Source organism: Passer domesticus, chromosome 19 (assembly GCF_036417665.1).
Source record: "Passer domesticus isolate bPasDom1 chromosome 19, bPasDom1.hap1, whole genome shotgun sequence".
In the NCBI taxonomy this organism is placed as follows: domain Eukaryota; kingdom Metazoa; phylum Chordata; class Aves; order Passeriformes; family Passeridae; genus Passer; species Passer domesticus.
Window position 1 is genome coordinate 1,625,180 of NC_087492.1, and position 24,054 is coordinate 1,649,233.

Below are 24,054 nucleotides of genomic sequence, written 5' to 3' on the forward strand. Positions count from 1 at the left end.
GAATGGGTTTGCAAAGGCTCTGGAGCCTTGGCAGAAGCACTAAAAATGGCTTTGAGATCCTCCTCCTTGGCCTTCAAGTATTGCCAAAAACCTCCAGCAGTGACTCCATGCAGGGGTATTTTGATTTTTCTTTTCTAAAATCTTAGGTGGGATAGCTCCTATTTCATCCGCTGCAATTTAAGTTCTAGTTTTTCATAAAAAGCCTATGCTTCAAAATGGAGATAACACACATATCAAGAATGATACTTCATTTAAAGTACTGATAGCCACAAATCAGACCAGAAACACCACATTCAATCTTTAAAAGCAGAAGCAATTAGAAAATAAAACAAGTTATTTTTTTTCTATGTGCCACTTTACTTATAGGAAAAAAATCTCTAATTTTGACCATTTTATTTATAAGCATGTTTGAAGTCTTTAGCAACAATTTGATTTTACAAGAGCCCCGTCCTTAAGAGGTACCACCTATTTAATTTTGAATTAACCTCTCAGAGCCATGATTCCGTGTGGCACAGCAGAACACCCAAAGCCAGGGCAGCTGCCACTCCCCTCAATTCACCAACACACCACTTGTATTTTTAATTAAACCTGGATTTCTTGTACTCGTTACCATTTTTCCTTTCTGAGCCCTTCCCTTCTGTGCCCTCTGCTGAAGGGGGAGCTGAGGGGTGGCTGTGCCAGCCTGGTGCTGAGTGTCCCTGCAGCCTGCATTTCCTGACCTGACAGTGTTTGTGCTGCTCAGCTGGCAGTGGGAGAGCAGCAGAGGTGGTTTGTAGATGAGTTTATTTTCAGCAGTGTGGGACAAACCCAGCCCCACCCTGGCTGAGAAATGTCCCTGAGCTCCTGGAGCCCCCAGCCTCTCCCCTAAAGGAGAGACTTTCCCCCCTTTGTGCGCTTTAAGAGGAAGGGGGAACCATTCCAGAGCATCCCCGCCTTCCCTCCCTTGCCCTGCCAATTAATCTGAACCCCAGCGTCACCCTGAGGGCCCGGGGAGGCTGTGGGATGCAGAAATGAGCTGATCAAATATGCAATAAGCGGTCAAGCAGTGTCCCCCACAGGCAGCAGAGATTGGGCTCGGTTTGCGCGGCGCTCGCAGCCGAGAGCCGCGCTCGGATCCTCAGCAAGGGGACTCTCCTCACCTCCACGGTGCCACGACCACCACATCCAGCTCAGGAAAACACACTACATTAAGTAAGAGACCTAATGATAGTATACTTGTCCGTTTTTTAAATTAAATGATGTTCATTAAAGGAACATCACCTCCCCATAATTAATTTTGCTTTGAGAACGAAAGGAAAAAGCTACAGACAATTAATGTACCATGCAAGCTCTAGTAGATGCTCCATATATTTCCTCCCTACAACCAACCCTCCTCCCTAACAGCATCTCTGCTCAGCCCCCCTCCACTTCTGCAAGCAGGGACTGAGGTTTTTTGGCAGGGAAGCAGCACAATAACACAGCAACCCCCCATGCACTTCAGCCAGCCTGACAGCACTTCAGCAGGGTTACACGCTCATGTATTGATATCTGCAATCATATTCCACTCTCCCCGACTTACAGAGATCCAAGAGAACTGTTGAAGACACCCAGACAATGAAATCAATGGGACAGTGATGAGTCTTTACAGAGTAACATGTGCAGAGATTAATAAAAGTGTTGGGGTTGTGGCAGCGCAGAGGCAGGGTGGTGGGGAATGGGGGAGGATTTCTTTGGGTACTTTGTGTTATTGTGAACAATTTCCTGAGGATTTCAGCCTGCCAGAAAGAACAAGTGCGCATGGCCGATGAGCCAAAAATAAGAGAGTAATCACAAATAAAACAGAATTATTCCTCAGCTGTGAGTCAGTAGACAGCACTTCCTACAGGCCAGCACGCACAAGACAGTGACACGTGTAAGGTCGGAGAGTGATAAAATCAATAATTCCCCAAGCAGGGAAGAAGAGCCCGGTGGTTTCAGCAAATGACACAAATTAGCCCTCTCTCCACAGCTGTGTGCCGCTCTTTTGGAAGCCTTCAGAACGAAACCCTCCTCGCCCCAGGAAGGTAACAGAATCCATGCCCGTGTCTCCCTGCCCCTCTGTTTATACAGGCAGGGATGAGGATGCAGCCTGGAGGTGTTTGCTTATTTTATCAAACAGCAAATTGATTGTAGCTGTTGGATAAAAGCACTGACATTTCATAAACTGCACAGAAGAATTCTGCTGACACAACTCCAGACGAGTCCAATTTGATTAAACTAACAAACTCTCTCCTGGAAACACCTTCAGATCTGTCCCTGCTTTTACCCGCCTGAACTTTTACTGCCTTGGCTGCTAAACACAGAGGTGTTAGCTAACAGCACAGCCTGACTTGAGAGGCATGAAATCAAACCCCCCCAAGCCCCACACTTCTGGCCAAATTGGCACCACGCTGTGTTGAAACCAGGGCCGAGGCTGTGAGGCTTTGAGCCCCCTTGTGACAAACAAGGAGCACCTTTCTGAGAGCTGGCACCGAGGCTTCCTCCAGGTGAGAGGCAGGAAGCTGCCCCAGCCCCGGAGCCTGAGCTCACACGGGTGTGCTATCCACACTCCGTGCTGGTGCCAAGCTGGAGTTGTTTTTCACGTTTTTCACGTTTTTCCCTCATCCCCGGGTGTTGGCAGCAGGACAGTGCTCAGCCTGGCTGGAAAGGGAGGGCTCTGCTGTGCCTCTCCTGCAGGATGCTCTCCTCCCCCCTGCCTGTGTTAGGGCAGGCAGGAAAACACAAGTTCACAGGAGCTAAAAAGCCACCCTGAGCACAGGCAAGAGAATCCTCTCGGCCCTGCCCTTGGCAGGGAATCAGCATTTACTGAAATATCTGTGAACTGAAACCCACTCCCCATTTAGGTTTTGATTATTGGAAGGCTGGTGTGGATGTCCAGGTTTTGCTGGAGATGATAAATATTGTAAAGAGGCATTTTTGCTTCTTTTAACACTTCTGCACAATTTAAACCACTTTCTCCAAGGTGCTGTTCAGGGAAGACCTCAGTGGAGCCCAGAGGGCTTTGTTCCTTCAGGTGGTGGCAGGCCAGGCCCTTTCCCTCTCCCCAGCTCCAAGCTAATCCCTCTCCTTCACACACGTCACACCCAGCCTTAGGGATAGCTGCATTTTTGAAAAACTGTTTGTGTAATGTATGAAGACTAACTTGGATTCATGAATATTTGATTTAATATACATTTATTTCCCCTAAAGGAAGATACATTTTATTTAATACTGATTGCAGTTCTTATTACCTTCCTAAACCCAGCACACCACTCAGCATTCCAATTATGCCAGCACGCTATAGTTATGGCTGAGGAAGCACTTTCATTATAAGCTTCTGTTTTTAGACTCTTGTAAAACTCCCACCATTCCATGCTCAGCCCCCAGCCCATCCTGCAAGATAGTCCTTGGAGCTGAGGATGCTCCAGCTGCTCCTCAGCCAGGCAGGGCAAGACCTAAAACCTCCTGGAGCCAAAACTTCCTATTCACCTTGGTTTAAAGCTGTGATCCAGCCCAGATCTGACAACAGCAACGATATTGTACTAAAAAACTTGAATGAAATCAAAACTAAACCCTCACTGCTCAGCTTACATTGCAATAACTGCCTGAAGGGATTTTAATCTGGACACAACTTTAATTCAGCACCCTGTGGAGTGTGTCACCCCCAGAGAGCAATCCCCAGACCCCTGGCTGCCGTGACACTCCAAGGCCTTGGATGTGGAGCACACACACAAGGAACACCAGCCCAACAGCTCATATATTTCTCCTCACAAAGCTTGCATTTGCTGAAGAAATCCCTCCTCTCTCAGGAGATCAATTGCATTTATGGAGCAGAGTTACTGCTGAAGAAGAGGCAACACTTCAAGTGACATTTTGCCTGGTGTCTTTATGTCCCTGCCTGGGATGCTGAGCATTCCCAGCCCTCCAGGATCCCTGGCTGATTTAGGACAGCTGTGGACTTAAGAGAAAAATACTTCCCCCCGTTATCTTCATGAGTGCAGTCAATCTCAGCAGCCAACATTTGGAAGAGAGTTGGTTGGCTGGTTTTACAGCTTAAACGGTGCTAAAAAGAAACAGCACAGGTCATTCTGCTTCCTCTCACCCAAAGTGTTACAGAGCACTTGGTAATGTGCCCACCAGCCTCAGGTCTGACTTGCAGCTCCCTCCAGCAGCTGCCAAAATGCAGCAATTTCAGAGGTGAAAAAACAGCTGCTTCCAGACAGGACCAAACATTTCAGTGGGAAACTCAAAAATATTACTTATTCAAGTAAAATTATTATATGAGCTTAGATAGAGGGAGGAAAGGAATTAGTGATTTTTAAATTCTGAGCAGGACAAAGAGTGAGATAGGGGAGCAAAGGGTGCTGGGGAATTGTCCGAGGGCCACGAGTGCAGGAGCTGCACTCTGCACAGAGCAGGGCAGGCAGGACGGGGCAGAGATGAATAGGAATGCTGATTACTTCTACCAAAGCTCGGGAAATGCTCTGCGATCTCATTGAAGTGCCCGGAATAGTATAATTGGTTCAATTGTCTCACTCAATCCGCATCTGCAGCCATCCATTGTCCTTTGGCAGCCAGCCCCCTCCTGGCCCCGGCTGCATCCTACTCGGGGCCTACCCCATATTAGAGCCCAGATTAGATAAGTGGTGTTTTGCTTTGTGCTGTAATGTGTTACTGTTTCATGCTGGGATGTAGAAAGGAAAAAATGCAATCACGGACCGAAGGGGAAGAAAGGGAGGAAAGGAGGCAGGGAGACATTTGTTTTGAGGCTTCGTTACTCTCTTTAATAAACAGATTTTTCAACAGGTTATGATCTGACTGCTTGTGCAGATAATAGACGGGTTGGGATGTAAAATGTGACTAAATCTGGCTGGAGAACGGAGCGGCACGGGATGCTTGGGAAAATCTGCTCAACATCACAGCCCCATTCAGGACCCTGCTGCCACCGGGAAACAGCCACAGAGGGAAACGTCCTTGCCCTGAGGAGCCCACAACTCAAACCACAGCGGGTATCGGACTGCAAAGGCATTGCTAGGTCAGGAGGACGACGGAGGGCTCGGCTAGGGGCTAGCAGGATCAGCGAGGGGCTACCTGGCTGTGAGCCCGAGGTCAGCCGGGCTCTGCTGCCCCCGCACCTCCTGAGCTCATCGCTCCTGTTTTAATGCTCACATATCCGGGGCAGAGCAGCACATCCACCCAGCCGAGCCCTGCTCCTTCTGCACCTCCTGAGCTCATCGCTCCTGTTTTAATGCTCACACACCCGGGGCAGAGCAGCACACACCCGGGGCAGAGAAGCAGGCATCTCCCCAGTCGAGCCCTGGTCCCCCCACACCCCCTGAGCTCATCTCTCCTATTTTCCATGCTCACACACTCGGGGCACAGTAGCACACCCGGGGCAGAGCAGCACATCCACCCAGCCGAGCCGTGCCGTTCCCGGCAGCCGGGGCTCCGACGCGGCCGCTCCGCATCCCGGGCGGGGCCGGGGCCGTGCCCTTTGCTCTGCAGCCCTTCTCACTTCCCCAGAGCCTTTCAGCCCGCTGCTGCAGCCAACAGAGCCAACCTGCCCCTGTGCTGGAGAGACACGAATCTTCTCGCTTCACATGCCGCAGCGCCAGAGCCCGCAGGGATTTAGGGCGGAATCCCACGAGCTTCCAGCAAAGGAGATCATATTCCTTCCCCTGCGGGTGCCCCGAGCAGAGCCCCGGCTGTGGCCGCAGCCCCGGGGGACAGCGGTGGCCGCAGCCATGCCCGGGGTGAGGGCTCCCTCTCCCGTCACTACCGCGGCCGCCTCTGCCTTTGGGGGAAGCCTCAAAGGCCACGGAGCATCCCGGAGGAGGATGCAGGATTGTGGGAGGGACACCAGGAAAGTACTGCCAGGGCTCTGCTCGGGATCTGGAGTGGTTAGTAACCAGAAACTGTGTCAGGAAGGATATCCCCAAAATATTTCTTTTCGCTGGACAGGAATGCCAGGGTGAAGTGCCAGCAAGCAAGGGTTTGTGGGATTCTGAGCACCAGCACAGAGCTCTGCCTTGGCAAATCGTTCAGAGGATTAGTTTAGTGCTTATCAGCAGCCCTTCCCCATTGCTCCTTCATGTTATGCACAAAAAAAATAATCATCATTGCTTCCTTGAGACTGCCCTCATCCATTACAGCCTGGCAGGGGGAGGAGGGAGGCGTGGGGTGAGACAAGTGAGCATCATCCTCCTCCTCCTCCTCCAGCCCTCACCTTCATCTGAAATCCCGGTCCCGAGCTCCAGCCCCAACAAGGGCATTTCCTGCCTCTTGGCTCTGCCTATCAAATCATTATTAATCTCTCTGGCCTGTGTATATTCATTAGATAAACACTGAAACTGTGATGGTTTTTATTGTCTGCTCCGTACACATCATAACCCTGGGAAGACAAGATGAATTTGACAGCTAATGTAAAAATTACAGCAGGCAATATATCTTAGATTTGGGTGGAACACCAAGATGAGAGTTAATCAATAAAATCCTAACTTAGGTATTGTATGAAATGGCACTTCATTCATTATTAGGAGTTGGTATAAAACATGATTTACTGGTTTGATGTATTGGCCATTCACCTTAGGGACCTATTTTCAAATCCAGTCCAATCCAAAGTGACTAAAGATCCCTGTAGCCCGAGGGCTTGGGAAGGATACCACTGCCAGCAATTTAAGGGAGCTTGCTTGTAATGAAATGTTTGTGGGATGCTGCAAGGGTTAACCCCAAACCAGCACATTCACACAGAGTCAGCCACTTCCTCTGAAAACACCAGTGAAAATGAACATGTGCTGGGCATTCCTCTCTCTCCTCACGGACTCTCCCCAACCCCTCGACAGCAAGTGCTGGATCACAGACTGCTTTCCTCTTTCCTTTGCTTCTCTCCCTGCTCTAGAAAGCTCCAAGGACTTCAGTGGTTGGGGTTTTGGGTTTGGTGGTTGGGTTTTTGTAAGCTCCCAACATGAAAGGCACTTTCTGGCACCCAAACAAAGCTACAGGGATCACAAAACCCACAGGGCAGCTCAGGTACAGCCCACATGCTCCAGAGTGCTTGGCTGTTAAACCCCAGTAATTTTAAAGCATATTCACACATCAGATTTTGAAGCCTGATCCATGTAAATAAGACTTGGCTTCTACAAAGAACAAGTTTAACTATAATATTAACTACAAATTTAATAATAATGGCTCAAGAACAGACCTGTAATGGAGCTGCTCTGCCATGGAGCTCCTTTATCCCCACCCCCCTTCCACTCCAGGAAGAGAGGGAAGAGATGCTCCTATTGTATCACACTTGAAAATTAAGTGAGTTGTTTATTTCTGTTTTTAAAAAAAACCCTCACAGTTGTTTTTTTTTTGCACTGGGGTGTGCACTCCTATGCACAACACTAACTCAATCCTCCTACAATACTTCAAGATGAAAAAACTTTAATAATTCATAGAGAAAACACATGGCAGCACAGCCCATCCTCCCTGCTCAAAAGGGCACAGAAAGCAGTGGTTTGCTCTCCTGCTGTCTTTTTACAATCAATTGCTCCAGGAGACCTTGTACAAAAGACCTGGCTCAGGTGTCCTATGAATCCAGTAGCCATCACAGCCCAGTAAACCTGAATGAGAAGTGGGATGATTTAGATGCTAATGACTAATGGAGTGATATCTGTCTGTGCAATTGGCAGCAGGGATAGCAGGGAGCTCGCTCAGGCCTTGTCTGTGCAGGGAGAGGAGAAAGATCCCTTATCGCATTTTATAAGTTTGCATTTATAGGGCAAATAAAATAGAGCATTTTTAAAACCAGGAAGCATTTCAGAGGACAGATTTTTTTTTTCCATATAAAAATCACAGATAGAATTTAACTTTAAATACTTTTCTGGCTAGGGAAAAAAAAAATCAATTGAACTGATTACCTTGTTGAGTACCAGTGAAGATTTTAGTTGTCTTTGTAATTGCAATTTTTCCTTGCTGGCTTTTAAACATAAAAGGAAAGTGACTTTACTGCTGCAGTAAAACCATGGGCCCTAGTCAAAACCAACAAAGCAGAGTATTAACCCTCTCTGTGCTGTTCCAGCTCCACAGGCACCTTTAAAGCCTTTCTGTTCAGAAGATCAGTGGTAAATCCATCTCATGTGCTTTAGAGGCAACACTTCAAATTTTTTCCCCCCAAATCAACCAATTTTGATAAGCTACTAGGAAAAAAAAATTAAAGGAGCTGATAATTATTGTAAGCAGCAAAGTGGCTCCACTCAGAGGGGAAGGGTGTGTCTCAGGCTCCCAGGGACCCCAGGGAACAGAGGACAGCTCTGCTGTGATTCCCTGTCCCATCTCACAGCAGCCACCAGCACTTTTTCTCCCTGTTTTTCATTTCCAGAGGCACTTTCAAGAGCTGCAGGGCCCTGCATTGGTAGCACTGCAGCCCCTTGAGGCAGGAAGGCAGAGGTGCCTGCCCTGGGGATGGAAAGCTCCCAGACCCCACTGCCCCAGCAGCGAGGGAAGCTGTCCCACAGTTTAGAGCCCATGTCCTGATGGAACCACTGATCTGCTGGAAATACCACCTAAAACTCTCCCCAGCCCCCTCAGACTGGGTCGATACCACAGGATTTTGGGTCAGTATCACAGTTTTAATGCCAACACCAGCTGTGAGGTTGGGACAGCCCATGGCAGCAGCAGGAGCTGCCCGTGGCACACTCTGCTGGCATTGCCTCCAGCATTCCCCCTGCTCTTCCAAAGAGATGGAACCCTCAGGCCAAGCTGGCCCCTGCATCCCCCTCCTCCCCAGATCACCACATCAGAGTGCCTTCAGTGCCAGAAGAATTCTCAGTGTCTCCTGGTAGTGATAACATTCCACACGTGTCTCCTGAGATTTATATTTATACATTGCTCTGTATACAACACTCCCCACTCATAACAAGGCATGGTTACAAGACAATCAGTTACAGGGAACAAAAATAGGTTTCCCAAACCAGACATCATAAATTCAGTCCTTCACCACTCCGGTTTAAAAGCAGCACAAACTGCAAATAAAGAAGTGACACTTTGAGGATTCTGCAGGTCCTGCTGGCTCTCTGAGCAGGGACCAGAACCAGGGGAGGCAAGGACTTGAGCTGGAGATGCAGCTTCCCTCCAAATTATCATCCAGGAATGAAATGGACTTTCCTCAGACAAACAGCAAAGATTCTGCCATTCAATAACCATTTTTGGCCAGAATTTGCTTTCCTTCTACCACCCTGGATCCTCCAGACAGCTCTTTATGCATTTGCCCTGCCAGCCTAAATCAGCAGCTCTATTGTGACACTTTTACTGTAGCCCATGCCCAGGCACAGAGTGCCACTGATGTGCAAGCCAGGCTGAGGAGGGAGCCAAGGGGGCAGCCCCTGAGCCAGAAATGGGGCTGCCTCCAGCCTGAGCCTCACCCACACAGTGCTCCCACCCAGGGACACAGAACTCCCCAGCCCCATCACACTTGCTGTTGGATATCATTTCTTAAGATAGATTTCAATTTCTAATGCTTTGGGGATCCCTTAAAGGTCCCTCTCTGGGTACTTCAAGAGGCAGGAATGGTTGAAGTCACACTTCATGTTCTTTAGGGCTCTATGTTTTCAACCTCGAGGCTTTCTAGAGTCAGTACAACCTTACCCAGTTAAACCAGATGAAAACAAATCCAGCTAATCCCAGTTTTACCTCAGTACTGATCCCAACCAGCTGGCCCTTCTCTAACATCCCCCCAAAATCCTCAGCAGTTGTCACTGAAATATCCCAAGCAAGGAAGAGGAAATGCTGGGAGGTGTCAGAGTCACGGTTTGAGAGATCACAAAGTCAAAGGCTGCAGAGCCTCTTGTGGGGCTGACAAGGAAGCGTGGTAGACACTTGCTAAACTCACAGTTTGCTCTCACTCTGCAGAGCAGGGCTCTTGTGAAACCAAATCCACAACACTTTTGGTGGGCAGGAGATCAAAGGTGCATCTACTCAACAACTTCAGCACTTAGGTCTGGGCAGGAAGCAGAGAGTCAACAGAATTTTTTAGTTCCTCACTGCTAATACCTCAAAAGTCTTAGAAAGGCACCAGCCCACGGTGCTTGTGCAACACTGCACCCACAGGCACAGAGACTTTGACAGGACATTCAGGAGTCCTGAGAGTCGCTCTGGCTTTGGAGTAAGTCCCTTGATCTGGCACCAGGAGTTTACAACACATGGGTTTGAACACAGAAAAAGGAGTGAAAGAGCAGATGGGATTCACAGTGAGAGGAACAAAAAGTCTGAACAAATTCTAACTGAAACATTGAATGGAGCACTACTCCTACAGCCCAGACAATCATGCCATGCCCGTTTCAGATGTCAGTGCTGATCACCCTGCCTGTTCTGAGCCAGGCTCTGCAGGTGGCTCTCACACCAAGCTGCCACCAGCCAGGGGTGCTTTCTGCAGAGCACCTCCCAACACCAGCGTGTTTAATGCCATGCAAGGCTCTTCCTCAGCCCTGCATCCCCAGCCTCACACTGCATGTTCCTGCCCTCATTCCAACTGAGGATTTAGCTCCTTGTTGTCAGAGGATGAATGTTTTTATTCTGTTTGCTCCCAGGCCAGTATCAAAAGCTCCCAGTACATGGGTTAACCAGATGATCCTTTAATACACAAAGGACCCCCAAACAGCTTAACCTTAACCCATCCGTAAAGATTCCACCCAGCCTGCTAATGCTGTCCTGAATCGTGTTCTCTATTATTACGTCTGAAATCCGTTAAAATTTCACACAATTTCCTGCACAGCAGTGTATATAATAGTGCTGGGAGCCAATATGTTTCTATAATTGGGCCTGTAGTGGGGCAGAGTCCAAAGCAATTAATCCAGCCTCCTTCCTTGTTTGCGCCCATATAAAGCTGACAGGGTAGAGAGTAATTGGAAGTGAGCGGCCTCTATCCCCTACTTTAAATTAATATTTTCCTGTTCTGATTTAATTTCACCCGGTAACAGTGACACAAAGACACGCCATGTCAAGCACTAAGTAATCTGCAGCAGCTGCCTTAGGAGGAAACTTTTATTCATCAGTAATATAGTGACCTGTATATCACTCCACACACTGTACACAATATTCCTCTCACACAGACAGCTGCATTTAACTCTGTATAATCAGCAGAGATGGGGAAAAAAATACACATAATATGTATATAGTCCTTTCTATGTGTGTTTGTATGAAGATACAAAACAGATGCAGGGATTTTGTTAATTATGAAACACTCAGCTTTCCAAAAGGGGGGAAAAAATTAAATGGCAAATATAAAAAACATGCTAATCAGCAGAGCCAAGAATCCATGCAAATGAAAAGCCAGAAGTAATGGCCAAAACAGCCAGGCCATTAAATCAAATCACTGAGAAAATAATGGCTAAACTCTCTCTTACTTGTAACACTCAATTTATGTAGTCAATATGGCTCTGGATGAATGAGTGAAGGTACTAAGAGCACAAATCTAAATTCAATATACATATCTTAGAAAAATCCCCAGCGCCCGCGCTGACGAGGCGCCGAGAGCGGGCCCGGGGAAAGCACAACTGCCTTCAGCTCAGCCCATTGCCTCTGGCACCCCACAAAACACCCCACGCCCGTGGATTAGGGCAATGAGACTGCCAAAGAATTTAGGGGAGCCTGTGGCAAGCTGGGAGCAGGCTGGCATCCTCGGGAGGGTGGGAATTGAGAGCAGGAGTTCCTTGAGCTACCCCAGGATCTGCACAAGGTCTGGGACAGAGTTAAACACAGCCCTGCTGGGAAACCCCAAAGCTGTTCCCCTTCAATACACGCTATGTTCATATACAATGTAATATATTTTTAATTTCTAGACTGTTCAGACATGGACCAGAAGAAGGACCTCACTCTTGAAGTGACATTACTCGTTGGAAATAAGGGGTTTGTTTTCCAAATAAATAGGGCTGCTCAGTCTTACACCCCAGATTTGTTTCCAGGGAATTTGAAGCTAACAGCTTCTTTGTCTCCAGCCCACATTTGAGAAGCACAGTAGAGTGGCATGGACAACACCACAATGGCTGCAGGCACAGCTTCCCCATCAAAGCATAACAAAATTCACCACTAACACCCTGCAGGCTCAGCTCTCTGTGCTTGGGAATAGGAAGGAGCTGAAGGATCTGTTTGGAGGGTGAAGAACTGGAGATCCCAGTTTACAGGCTGGTGCTGGATGTGCAGCCTGGAGCAGTGACATCCAGCTTTATCAGGACACAGAAGGAGCTGCAGGAGGTTTTACTTGCAGAAAAGTGTAGTCTCAGGGGACTACCAAGGAACATGGCAGCTTAGCCCTCTGTGGATCAGCAGCTTATTTCCAGTTGCTTAAATTTTCTCCTCCTCTCTTGTTCCTGATTCCGTTGGATTTTCTCCCTACTCCCCAGTATTACATTTCCATTTACAGGCAATGTGCTTAGGCTAGAGATGATCACCAGCATGAGCAGCTAGAAATAGAGCTGACCCTAAGAAGTCCCCTGCATTAAGCTCAGCTGCCAGATGATCCTACAGCAGTGGCCATACCCCTGTGAGATCCCTCCTGTCCCCTCCTGGAGCTGAGGCCATGGGACATCACATTCAGCTATGATATTGTCACTGCTTGCAGAAACAGCTCCTGCCCTGGCAGGGCACTTCCAGAAACATTCTCAGCCCTGGGATTGCTGTCTCCCCCCAAAACCCCATCATATCACTACAGCCCTGCTCCAGCTGTGCTCACAAAACTCCCTAAAATCCCAAAGCTGCAGACTTAGCAACATCCTGCCCAGCTCAGGCATTTGTCCCCCAGCTGAGGGTGCTGAAGCTCCCACAGGGTTGGTGCCCCACCAGCAGTGGTTATTTTGGTGTTGGTTTTGCAGGAGGTTTTGTTCTACACATGCTTAGCTCTGTTGCAGCCTTATTTGTTACTGCTGCTCCCATGACCTCCCAAATCCATTTACACCAGCAGACATTTCTAAATGTGATCTTGTTTTTGCACTCAGATGACAAAAAGCTTTTCCCCAGTAGTGCTTTGGACACAGTTTCATGTGTCCCACTGCTCTTCTGCAACACATGGAACTCAAGCAGAATGGATGCCATGAAGAAGAGAGGTCTTTACTCCAGGGCAGAGCTTTTCTCCTAAAGCAAAGCATAGCAAGATGAGCTGCTGCAGCATCCTGCCTGCAGCAGAGAGCCAGGGTGGGCACTTTGCAGTGCAGAACCACATTGCTCCAGCCAGGACAGAGATTTCCCAGGCTAGCAGGGCAATCTGCAGCTGAGGATCCTTTTTATTCCAACAAAAACAAGCAATGACATCACCAGCACTACATCTAACCACACACCCCTGCTCTTATTCAGCACTTTGTCTCACGGTGGCACTTGAAACAATCCCAGCCTTTTTACCTTTTTTTCTTACTTAATTTTGCTAAATTCTGCTGTCAAAAATAGTAAATAGGAAGCAAATAGATCACCCCGATTCCACTCATTATTTCCATTGATTTTAAGTCTGGACAGGGCTATTACGATCATGTTACAAATTGTCTATTTGTAGAAAGAAAAGTTTAAAAAATGGCAAGTTATCTGTTCTTGACCCAAAGCGATGGGCAGCATTATAACCAGCTGTTCCCCCTCACTCCCGAGGTGGCTGCAGTTAGTGGCAGAACAAATGATCCCTTTGTGCAGTTTTGCATAAATGTTTGTCAAGTGTCTTGGGCTTCCCTCACAACGTTGGCTATTAAGGAACAGAAGTAAAATTCCCTGGAGCAGAAGTGTGTGTGGGGAGTTATCCACTTAGGCTAAAATCCTCGTCGATATATTTTTGTCTCGGGAGAATCCCCATGCAAATGGCAGAATAAAATCCGTGATCACCATGCAGAGGGTGGTTGCAAGAGGACAGGCAGGTGCAGGGAGCACTCGAGCAATCCTGCAGTGGCACAGCCTTCTCCAACTGGCAAAAAATGCTGGGGCCAGCATTAAAAAAAAAACCCAACAAAACAACAACCAACCTCAAAAGCTTTTGAGCATCAGCCTTGCAGCCAAGCACACCCAGCACACTTCGATTTTGATGTACAGTTTGAAACAAATCAATAGCAGTATAATAATACTCAGCACGCTGTGTAATTTTTATATCATTAGTTTTCATTTTCCGCTCCCCATGCATCAAAAAACTTACAACGGGCTCGTAAAGTTTATTTAGTATTCCATGAATTCCTAATCAGTTTCATTTCATAATGATTCAGAGCGGCCGTTGCCAGGGCCCTGGTGTCAAAAAATCGATAAAACCAACACACTTTTCCTGATGGCGGCTGCAAAAGGATCTATTGTAGGGGAATTATGATTTATGTCTGGGCTGCACCACGAGCAGCAGCAAGCGACAGCCTGGCTCAAGAGCTGAGATGTTCGCCAATAATGATTTATATGCGCTCCTCTCCCTCCCCCGGCCCCCGGGGTCCCCCCTGTGCTCCAGCCCGGCCCCAGATGCCGGGAGCAGAGCCCGGGTTGCTGAGCCGGGCTCAGCCGGGCTGGGCTCAGCTCCCCAGCCCAGCCCAGCTCAGCTAAGCCGGGCTTTGCTCCCAGCAGCGCTGGCCTCGCCCGGCGCTGCCCGCTCCCCCCGCGCCCTGCCCTTGTCCCCAGGCTCTGTGACAATCTATTCAGCTCCAGATGAGCACGGGGACCGTTCGATTTTCAGCTCTGTGCAGAAGGTGCCTATTTATCTTGGGGCACCCGTTCTGTCAAGGCTGCCCGTGCGAGCAGGCTCTGTGTGTCACCGAGCCGTGCCACGGGAGGACGGGACAAAAACTCTGCAGGGAGATAAGGACATACAGTGTGAGGGACCCAAAAAGTTAAAGACTTCCAAAGAAAAATCCTTTTCTGAAGAGCAGGAAGCCAAAATCTGAAGGTCGCGGTTGCTCTCAGTCGCACGGCACGAGGCACAGAAAATTGGGATGTTGGAGTTTGTGGGGTGAGGGGTGGCTCTGCTGGGAGATAAGGACACGCAGCGTGAGGGACCCGAAAGTTAAAGACTTCCAAAGAAAAATCCTTTTCTGAAGAGCAGGAAGCCAAAATCTGAAGGTCGCGGTTGCTCTCAGTCGCACGGCACGAGGCACAGAAAATTGGGATGTTGGAGTTTGTGGGGTGAGGGGTGGCTCTGCTGGGAGATAAGAACACGCAGCGTGAGGGACCCGAAAGTTAAAGACTTTCAAAGAAAAATCCTTTTCTGAAGAGCAGGAAGCCAAAATCTGAAGGTGGCGGTTGTTCTCAGTCATGGCACAAGGCACAGAAAATTGGGATGTTGGGGCTCGTGGGGTGAGAGGTGGCTCTGCTGGGAAGGGGGATGTTGCTCCCACTCCAGGAGGAAGCAGCAATGTGCAGGGGGAGCAGCGGGTTCTGCTTCATTTCTTCATTAACACCAAGTGTTAATCAGCTTGGTGGTTCTCCACCGGCGAGAGGCAGGGCCGGGGAGGAGCCTTTGGAAACGGAAAATGCAGGTAGAGCTTGTTGTTAAAGTCCTGTTTACAGAAAGGATTAGCAGCATCACTTAAACATCTAAATTAATTTATTGAGGTGCCTTTACTACCCTTTTCTCATTTCCATAAAGAATTTTCAACAGCCCTGCTGCATGAGGAGCTTCCCTGCCCTCAGTCTGCTCCACAAAGCTCTTGATGCTTTTCCAAGCACAGCCTCCAAGGCACAGCCACCTTTCCACCCTAATTTTAAATATTAAGATGTACAGCAGCATGTATGATTAACAGCTTGCTTTCACATCTTCTGAGCTCTAGCAGAAGCTGCAAGGAAGAGGATGTGTTTGGAGTCACCACGACCCAACACGAGCACCAGGAGCTCCAGCACAGCCCACTCCATTGTGCCAGTCAATAAATTAAATTATTGGGGTTTTTCCTGTAGCAGAATCACCCTGCCTTATTGTGTACATTAGGCAAGAGAGGGGAGCAAAGGGGAAGAAATATTCAGAGAATAATCTCCCTTTCAGGTGAGCTGCTGCCCAGAAATCAGGCTCATGGCCAGCACACAGTTGCCCTGAGCAGACAAGGCCCTCACTCACACTTTTAGCCTCTGGTCACCACATGAGAAGTGCTCAGTTTTGGGGCTGGCTGGAGGAAGGATAAACCTCCTACAGGGACAGTTCATGCCGAGCATCGCCTCCCTTCCCTTTGACAATCATGTTCATAAGGTTTTTTCTCTGTTAAAACACAGACCTGAAACTTTCTTTTAAGAATAAAGCTGAGTTTCACACCCAGCTCTAGATCTTTGAGTTAAACACTGCTTGCTCCTTCTATGAATACATGCAGTTAGAAGGTTGAAAATTAAGTATTCAGCACAAGCTCCTCAGCAAGTCTCTAGTAAACAAAGGGAAAGTTTAAGTTGGAATTATGCCACTTGGTTAATAACAAGCAGTTATGATGAGATGATTCAATCGCTTGGGTGAAATGAAGGTCCCAGAGATAGTTTTGCCTCCATTTATTTACCTACCTCGTGTTCACACACACACATGCACTGTTTGCTGATTATCTTGGAAAAGCAAAGGTTGAGATCCAAGCTTCTCCTGCTCTCCCCACTCCAGTGTGAGCACAGCTTTGTAAATTGAGAGCACATCAACTAGCAAAGCACTCTGAGGCACCCAAGGGTGCTGCTGCTCTTATTTGGGGAGCAATTCCATGGAAAAGCCTCCCTGGAGCACAGCATCCTCTAACAGGGGCTGCAGACAATTACACGAGTCTCTGACAGAGCAGTTGACAGGTGCTTGCTGCCAGCATGAAGCTGAGTCTAACAGAAGTAATTAGCCACCAGCTTTTCAAATTTATATTCTCCTTCTGAAGCAACAAAACGGATTTATTTATTTTTAAGTTAGGCTGGTGAATGATGGTTTAGGGAAGCTGAAGCCACTGAAAGAGGTTTTGTACAGTTATACAATGAACAGGTTTCACTCTCTTTTCTCTCCCTGAATGAAGCCCAAAAGAAAGAGGTCTGGTGTGAGTTTTGGAGGTGAGAGGAAGTAAAATGCAGATGGTATTGAGAAAAGGTTAAAAAGATAGTTCAGGGGTAAAAGATGCATGCAGGGAATGAGGATGAAAGTCTTCCAGTTCATGGCAAGAGGAGCTTTGCATCTACAAACTCCTCCTGTTCACTCACAGCTCACTCACTCGTGCTACCTCCAAGACGCTGAACAAAAACTTCTCACCAAGGAGTGAATTTTCTTAAAATCCACCTGAGACTCCCCATAAGTGAGGGGACAATAACTGGACCAGCAGACAGCACACCTGCAGATGAAGAATTCTGCTCGAAAAGGCATAGCCCTACTTTTATCACCTTTGAATTTAACCCAGGAATTACTGGATGCAGTCATTAAGACCTGCAATCTTACTTATAAGACATTTTTCAGAAAGACAAAATGACCTGCATGGACAACATAATTACATTTTGGTTAGCATAAGTTAGCAATTTTGGTACAGCCACATTAAAAAGAAAATAGAGATCTCTTCCCCTCAAAAAAAGTAGATGATGTTTTGAACTGCACTTTTACTATCTTGGGGGGAGAAACTGGCTAAAATATTGAGATTTAAGGGAAAAAAATAATCATGGGTTTATGTTCCCGGGCTCCTGTGAATATTTTCAGCATATTTCACCATATCATTGCACGGTGGGCTCTGTTCCTGCTGCCAGAATGGATGTTCCATCATTTCTATAGTGGGCCTGTGTGACATTCATTAAGTGCAGCTACAAAGGGAGAGGGTTAAACACGCGGCCTCTTTTCTCTGATTTGGTCATACATCAGCAGGCGCTCCAGGTTAAATGCCCAGGATCCTGCAGCAGATGGATCGGGAGAGGCACGGAGGCAGATACTTCACCCCACACTACTTAACCCAGGGAAATGAGTCTCGGAGTCGGTGTCATGGTAAAATATGGAAGCTCACTCAGATAATGTGCAGTTGAAAATTTTTTTCCCCAGCCTTTACAAGCGACTGCACGTTAAGATCCCGCACACCCCCTTCTGCAAACTGCCAGCTCACTCCTCTACAGAGCCTATTTTTGAGTGTAATTTGTCTTTATTGACTATCAAATAAGAATTTAAACCCATAGTGCAATCAGTGGTAGAAGCCCCAAATATTTCTTCTTCGCCTCTAGCTTGACCCCAAGACAAACTGCACATGTAGGTTTATTTTTCCTTACCCAAAAGTCCTTTTGAAATATTAGAGTGGACACTTACTTTAAAGATATCACCCCACTGTGCTTTATCTGGGTCTGAAGAACAGGCCACACTTGCCTGTTCCAGGAGAGCTCTGGGAGCCTCCCAGTGCCAGGTGCTGCACCAAATGGGTTTCCTGCCCTGTCCCCAAAAAGTTGTGCTCCTCATCTGAGATTCCTCTACACTTCTGTCTCATTCCTGACTGCTCTACTTCCAGGTGTTGGTTTCTGTTTCTAATTCTCATTTGTCAGCTAAAGGCAGTTCACATCTTCAGCTGTGCAGTGTTTCAGCATTCTGGATTAGCTCAGCTCCAGAATGTGTTCCTGAGAAGTTTTCCAAGAACCCAATTCCAGCACCTTTTGGGAAATGCACTATTTAAAGTCCTGTCACCAGGATGCTGCCATCGTGGCACGTTTGCAATGCATCTGCAAGGCATCAGCCAAAAGATGCAATAGTCCTGCAGGTCAGAGGTCCCATCTGAGTTTTTTCAGTCGAGGCTGAACCTCTCTCAAGCTGAACTGGAAGTTTTACTATCCCAGTTCACATACAGAGAGGAGGAGCAGGGTAAGGGTAAAGACACAGTGCTGAGAGATCAAGAACAAAGCACTCTGTGCTGTCTGCCTCAGTTTATTCCATCCCTCCCCCCCAAAAGAGTAAAAGTCAGAATGCAACTAATCAATGCAAAGAGACACAGGTAACACACCAAAGTGTTGGTACATGGGCACACATGCACACAGGATCATAAGGCAGTGCCAATAATTCACATTCTGACATGGACAAACAACTATCGAGCTGTGACCACAGTCCTTCCTTTCCCTTAATCCTAATTGAAAATCCAGAGCCCTGCAACATCTATTGTGTTTTTTAATATCTCAGAAATAATTGCTAATCAAAGCCTCACGCGGCGGGGCCGGTAGGAAGTGGATCCATGTCCTCAACACAAAATTTTCATGTGAGCTGGAGGAGTGGGAAGATGCAGGGACACCTAATTTCCACCTTGCAATCCAGCTCCATCTGATGAAAAAGATTGCCCAGCAGTCAAAAATCAAAGTCACACTGTCCTGGGGAGAGCCGGAACGGTGACAGGTCCGAGCATGCCGGGAGAGCAGGCATGCAGGCAAGTGAAAATTTGGTCTCCACTAGGTGTGGAAAGTCAATGTTATTTGTTTTTAAAGTTATTTTAGCAAACATGTAGCTTTTGTTCTCTTATCAAGACTGATTGGACACAGGGGGGTTCCGCTATCTTATTAACCTTACCAAGTCTTTGCCATTTTATCTTATTTTTAAAAATTATTTCTGTTCATTAGTGCCAACTCCACCAGAAGAAATCCAGTTGGTTTCCCCCAGTCTGTGGTGGTTACGGCAGTGCATGATTTGTTCCCTTCTGACAGAGGAAAGAAATCTATACAGAAAGAAAATAATTTAGCGGCAACTCTTTATCACTTAAATATTTAACATCTAAAAGCATTTTTTAAGCTAACGCAGTACACACATAATTAACAGCTTGCCTCGCTAATTAGGTGACTCCTTGCTAATGAGGTAGCAATGAGCTGAGCAGCAGTCACAGAATGTGCAGACAAGGTCTTCCCAGGCAGTTTGCGACTTCTGTCAAAACAACCAGCAACACTTTTCCTTCCCAAGGAGCTTTTCCCTCCCCGAAGGCGCCGCGGCTCGGGATGCGCTGAACGGGGCGCTACCAGCCCCGGGCTGGGTGTCCCTGCCCCACCCCTGCCCCATCCCTGCCCCATCCCTGCCCCACCCCTGCCCCACCCCTGCCCCACCCCTGCCCCATCCCTGCCCCATCCCTGCCCCACCCCTGCCCCACCCCTGCCCCATCCCTGCCCCACCCCTGCCCCACCCCTGCCCCATCCCTGCCCCATCCCTGCCCCATCCCCATCCCAGCAGCCACACTCCGCTCTTCCCAGCCCGGGGAGCTCTGCTGCTCCGGGCAGCACCCCCAGAGGCTGGACCGCACTGACCAGCGCCTCTGCCATCCAGCCCTGCCTCTTCCACAAAGGCAACTCCCAGATTTTCTCCCAAAGGAAGGACAGAGCCTGGGTGTTTAGGTGTCATCACACACTGGACAATGCAGGAGACTGAATGTAACAGGAAACCGGTGTAAGACGACAGGTGACAGCTGGAAGAGAAAGCTCAGGCACACACAACCACAGCTTCTGGTCCCTCTCATGCTGGGGCTCAGCCTTACAAGCTGCTCCTTGGTTCCTGATGCAGTGCATGGACAGGGGGATGGAGGCAAGGGAGCTGTCCAGGAATCCTCTCCCAGCTCCGTTCAATCATTATTATCATTTAACTATACCACAACAGCTCTGGAGCACAGAGGCACTCCAGGGAAAAGCAATGTTTATCGTCTGATCCAAACTGAAAACACCGATATAAAGACCAGAAAAGATGCCTCCAAAGACCAACATTTTCCATGGTTTTGTTGTCCAAGTGCCTGCCTGTCCTCCAGAAAGGTTCCTTACACAACAGCTTGAGCCTTCCCAGTGGCCAGCCCCTGTGGTGCTGGAGGGAGCCGTTACAGCATCGAGCAGGAGCTGCAGCTGCTCTGCTCAGAGGAGCAGTTCCAGAGAGCAGGAACAATTCTCATCAGCCTAAAAGCATCTCACACTCACAAGAGCTGAGTTCGAGTCAATATCCAGTCTCTTGGAAATAATTGTGTTGAATAGAGAGACAGTTGATGGCGACAGTTGGTTGTTTCTTAGTGAAAGAGATTTGGGAAAATTCAGATAAACTTTGTGTCTGGGGTTTAAAATAAATAAAGAAAATAGATGCAGGCCAGAACAGTAGGAGTGCAAGTGGGGGAGAAAAGGCAACCATGTGTTCTTCTTTCAGGAAGAACAGGGTTCCTTGCTGCCACTGACAGCTGCAATTTTAACAAGCCCTGTAGCATTTAACTCTCATACATATATTTTCTGGCCAAGGCTGCAAATCTTATATTGCTATTTAGGCTGAAGATAATTCCAGGACCAAAGTGATCTTGAAATAACATGTTTTAAGATAGAAATGCTGCCTCAACTGTGAAAGGTGCTGCTAACAGTAAAATTAGAGTGAGCAAGGGCAGGAGCTGGACCATTTGTGCCTTCTACTGCCACTAACATGTTTGTGTCAAGGTAACTGATTTCCATGGAGTGCCCAATACGGAATCAATAAAATCAACCTTCAGTGGTGTTGAACTTTGCATTGTGTAACGACAATAGCTCAAATTGAATTTTAATTCTTTTAATTATAATGGCGCTCAGAGGCCACATCACGAGAGGATTTGGTTCATCAAGGAAAAAGAAGCCACAACAGCAGCTGGCAAAAGATGTCAACGTTAGATATTTGCACAAGTGTACAGAGGCATTCTGGGCTTTATCCTTGACAGAATAGCCAAAACCTGTCTCTTGGCTAAAAAGCAAGGCTACACTTTCTTTTCCAGGGGTTCTTCACAAGTAATAGCTGTTTTTATAAAGAAAAAAAAAATATAAACCCTTAAACTCCATTTATACCATCTTTTAGAAAAAAATAGACAAGGGAGGGAGGGAAGGAAAGGTTAAGGGATTAAACTTTGCAGATGCTTTGCACAGCCTGGCTAAAGCTCTGGAAAGACCATCTCAACCTTTGATCCCTTTGGGGAAAGAAGCAGTTATTTGAGCAGGCTTTTTAGGAACACATGCTGGGGACATCTGTGTCAGCAGACCCTAATCAAGGCAGACCCATAGCGCCGGAGCAATTTGTGTTCCAGGATTCAGACAAGAATATGAAATTCCTGATGGGATAACTAGCTACCTGTAGGGGCATGGATGAGTTTCCTGGATAGATTGTGAATGAGTGACAGTTTAATCCAGGTTTTTTCCATGTCTGTTTTTTACAGGTTTTTTTTCCCTTTTTAAATCTAGGAGTCTTTAAAAGCGATAGATGTCCAGGGCATTACCCAGAAGTTCACCAGCTTCAGGAGGAAAATTACTGTTTTCCTTTCTGTATTTCCATCTCCCCCCTCTCCCAACCTGAAGTAACTTAAACAGAATTTCTCTATGTTTGCACACGAGTGGTCCAACACGAGGTTAGAAATAAGAAAGAAGAGCATAGGGTTAAAAAAAAGTTTTAAAAGTTCCACAGACGACCAAATACACACTTAGTTTTCTTTCCCTTATTCCCCAAATTATCCACACAGCAAAAAATGAGAGCAGGCAGTCCAGTTGTTTCAATAGCACAGACTCACACAGGCCTGTGGCACGAGGATAAATTTTGCCCTGAATTAACAAGAGCAAGAGTAACTGGAGTCTCAGAGAGCACTGTCAATATTTGCTCCACTTGTCATTGACAGAAAGCACAAATCCTGTGGCCCGAGCCTGAGCACATTTCCGAGCCTCTGAGCCAAGCAGGCACTGCTCAGGGTGCTCAGGAGATCAGCACCCTCAGAGACCTGCCCAGGCACAGCCCCAGGGGTGGCACCAGCTGGGTGAGCAGGGCACCAAAATCCCACTGCTGTCACGGGAAGTGTCATGACTGAAGTGACACCAGGCAGCAGCAGCATCTAGTCTGTGTTAGAGGTAAATGCTTCATGAGGACAGGAATTCTCCTGAGAGCACCTCTGTGGTATGAGAAACATTTAGCATCTTGCTGGTTACAGCCTTACAGGAACCTTCATAAATTATCCTAAACCCTTGTAGATTGTTTTTTACTTCCCCCTGACTCCTGCCTGAGACACTAGCACTGACAAGGAGTTCCCAGGACCTGTGCTTCCAAAAGCAGTTATATATGCTCAGACATTTTCTGAGCTGTGTTTATTAGAGTATGCCACTGCATGCTGAAAGTCTTTCCTTTCCTGGAAGCACAGACAGCAGTATTTCCTTGGCACGTTACTGAACTTCTTCCCCCCCCTCCAGTAGGAAATAACAGTGGGAAGCTCTTCCTGCAGGATGCAGTACCAGAGGCATGAGTTAAGGGTGGCACAGTGCTGAACAGGCGGCTTCTCTGGCAGGGAAGTTCCTTCTGATTTACTAAATTCACACAGCAAACTCAATGAACTGTGGCAACACTGCCAGTCCAGGCTGGGTCACCATTTCAGCTGCTCTCCTCAGCCTTGGCAGCAGGCTGGGATAGACAAGAACCAGATTTCCTCGTGCATCCCCACACCTGGAACAAAGCTGGGCTGCTGTTCCTGCATTTCTCGGGGCTGCAGGGGCCCGTCCCAGCCAGACCAGGCATCTGCAGTCTGGAGACCATCCCTGTGCAGAAACACCACTTGAACCCCGGATGAGCAGTCCCATTTTGTTAGAGCAATCCAGCTGCACCTAATTCAAACAGCAATGAGCTTGCTGTCTGCTTTCTTACATTACTTCTTCCTGAATCCTTCTGCTCCACTCTACATCAAGGGGGGAGGGAAAAAAAAATCATTTCTTTCCTCCAGAGCTAATTCCCATACACTGCAATGAGAGAAATGCAATGTTCTGAGCAATAAAAGCTGGAAAGTGGAATTATTTTCTGCACCATTCAGATGGAAATGAAGCCTAGCCTCAATTCTGCCACCCACCTGGAGCCATGGTATGATCCTATAGATCTTTGGATCAATACTGCATCATAGCTACAAAACTAGAAGAGGGAAAAAGAAGAGGCACAAAATCAAGGAGTGTAAATTTTAACTAAATTAGTTCAGTAAGGGTTCCCCCCTTCAATGCTGCTCTTTGGAATAAAGTACAGCAGTCAGCCGGGGGACAGTGGGCGGCCAGAGCGTTTTGCTTCCTTTAAAGACAGCTGGTGTTTAATTCTGAGGGCCATTATCCCTCACCCCAAATAAATGCGCGAGATTATGTTGCATATTTTCTGTTTGACTGTGTGTGGAGAGAACAAGAGAGAGCGATACACCCCGTATTATTTCTTAA

General features: G+C 47.6%; 1 long non-coding RNA gene across 1 annotated transcript in view; it reads right to left on the reverse strand.

Moving 5' to 3' along the window:
- The window catches only part of LOC135283627 (uncharacterized), a 197,049-nt gene that overhangs the window by 142,789 nt on the left and 30,206 nt on the right, over positions 1-24,054 (reverse strand). The window lies entirely within an intron of this gene.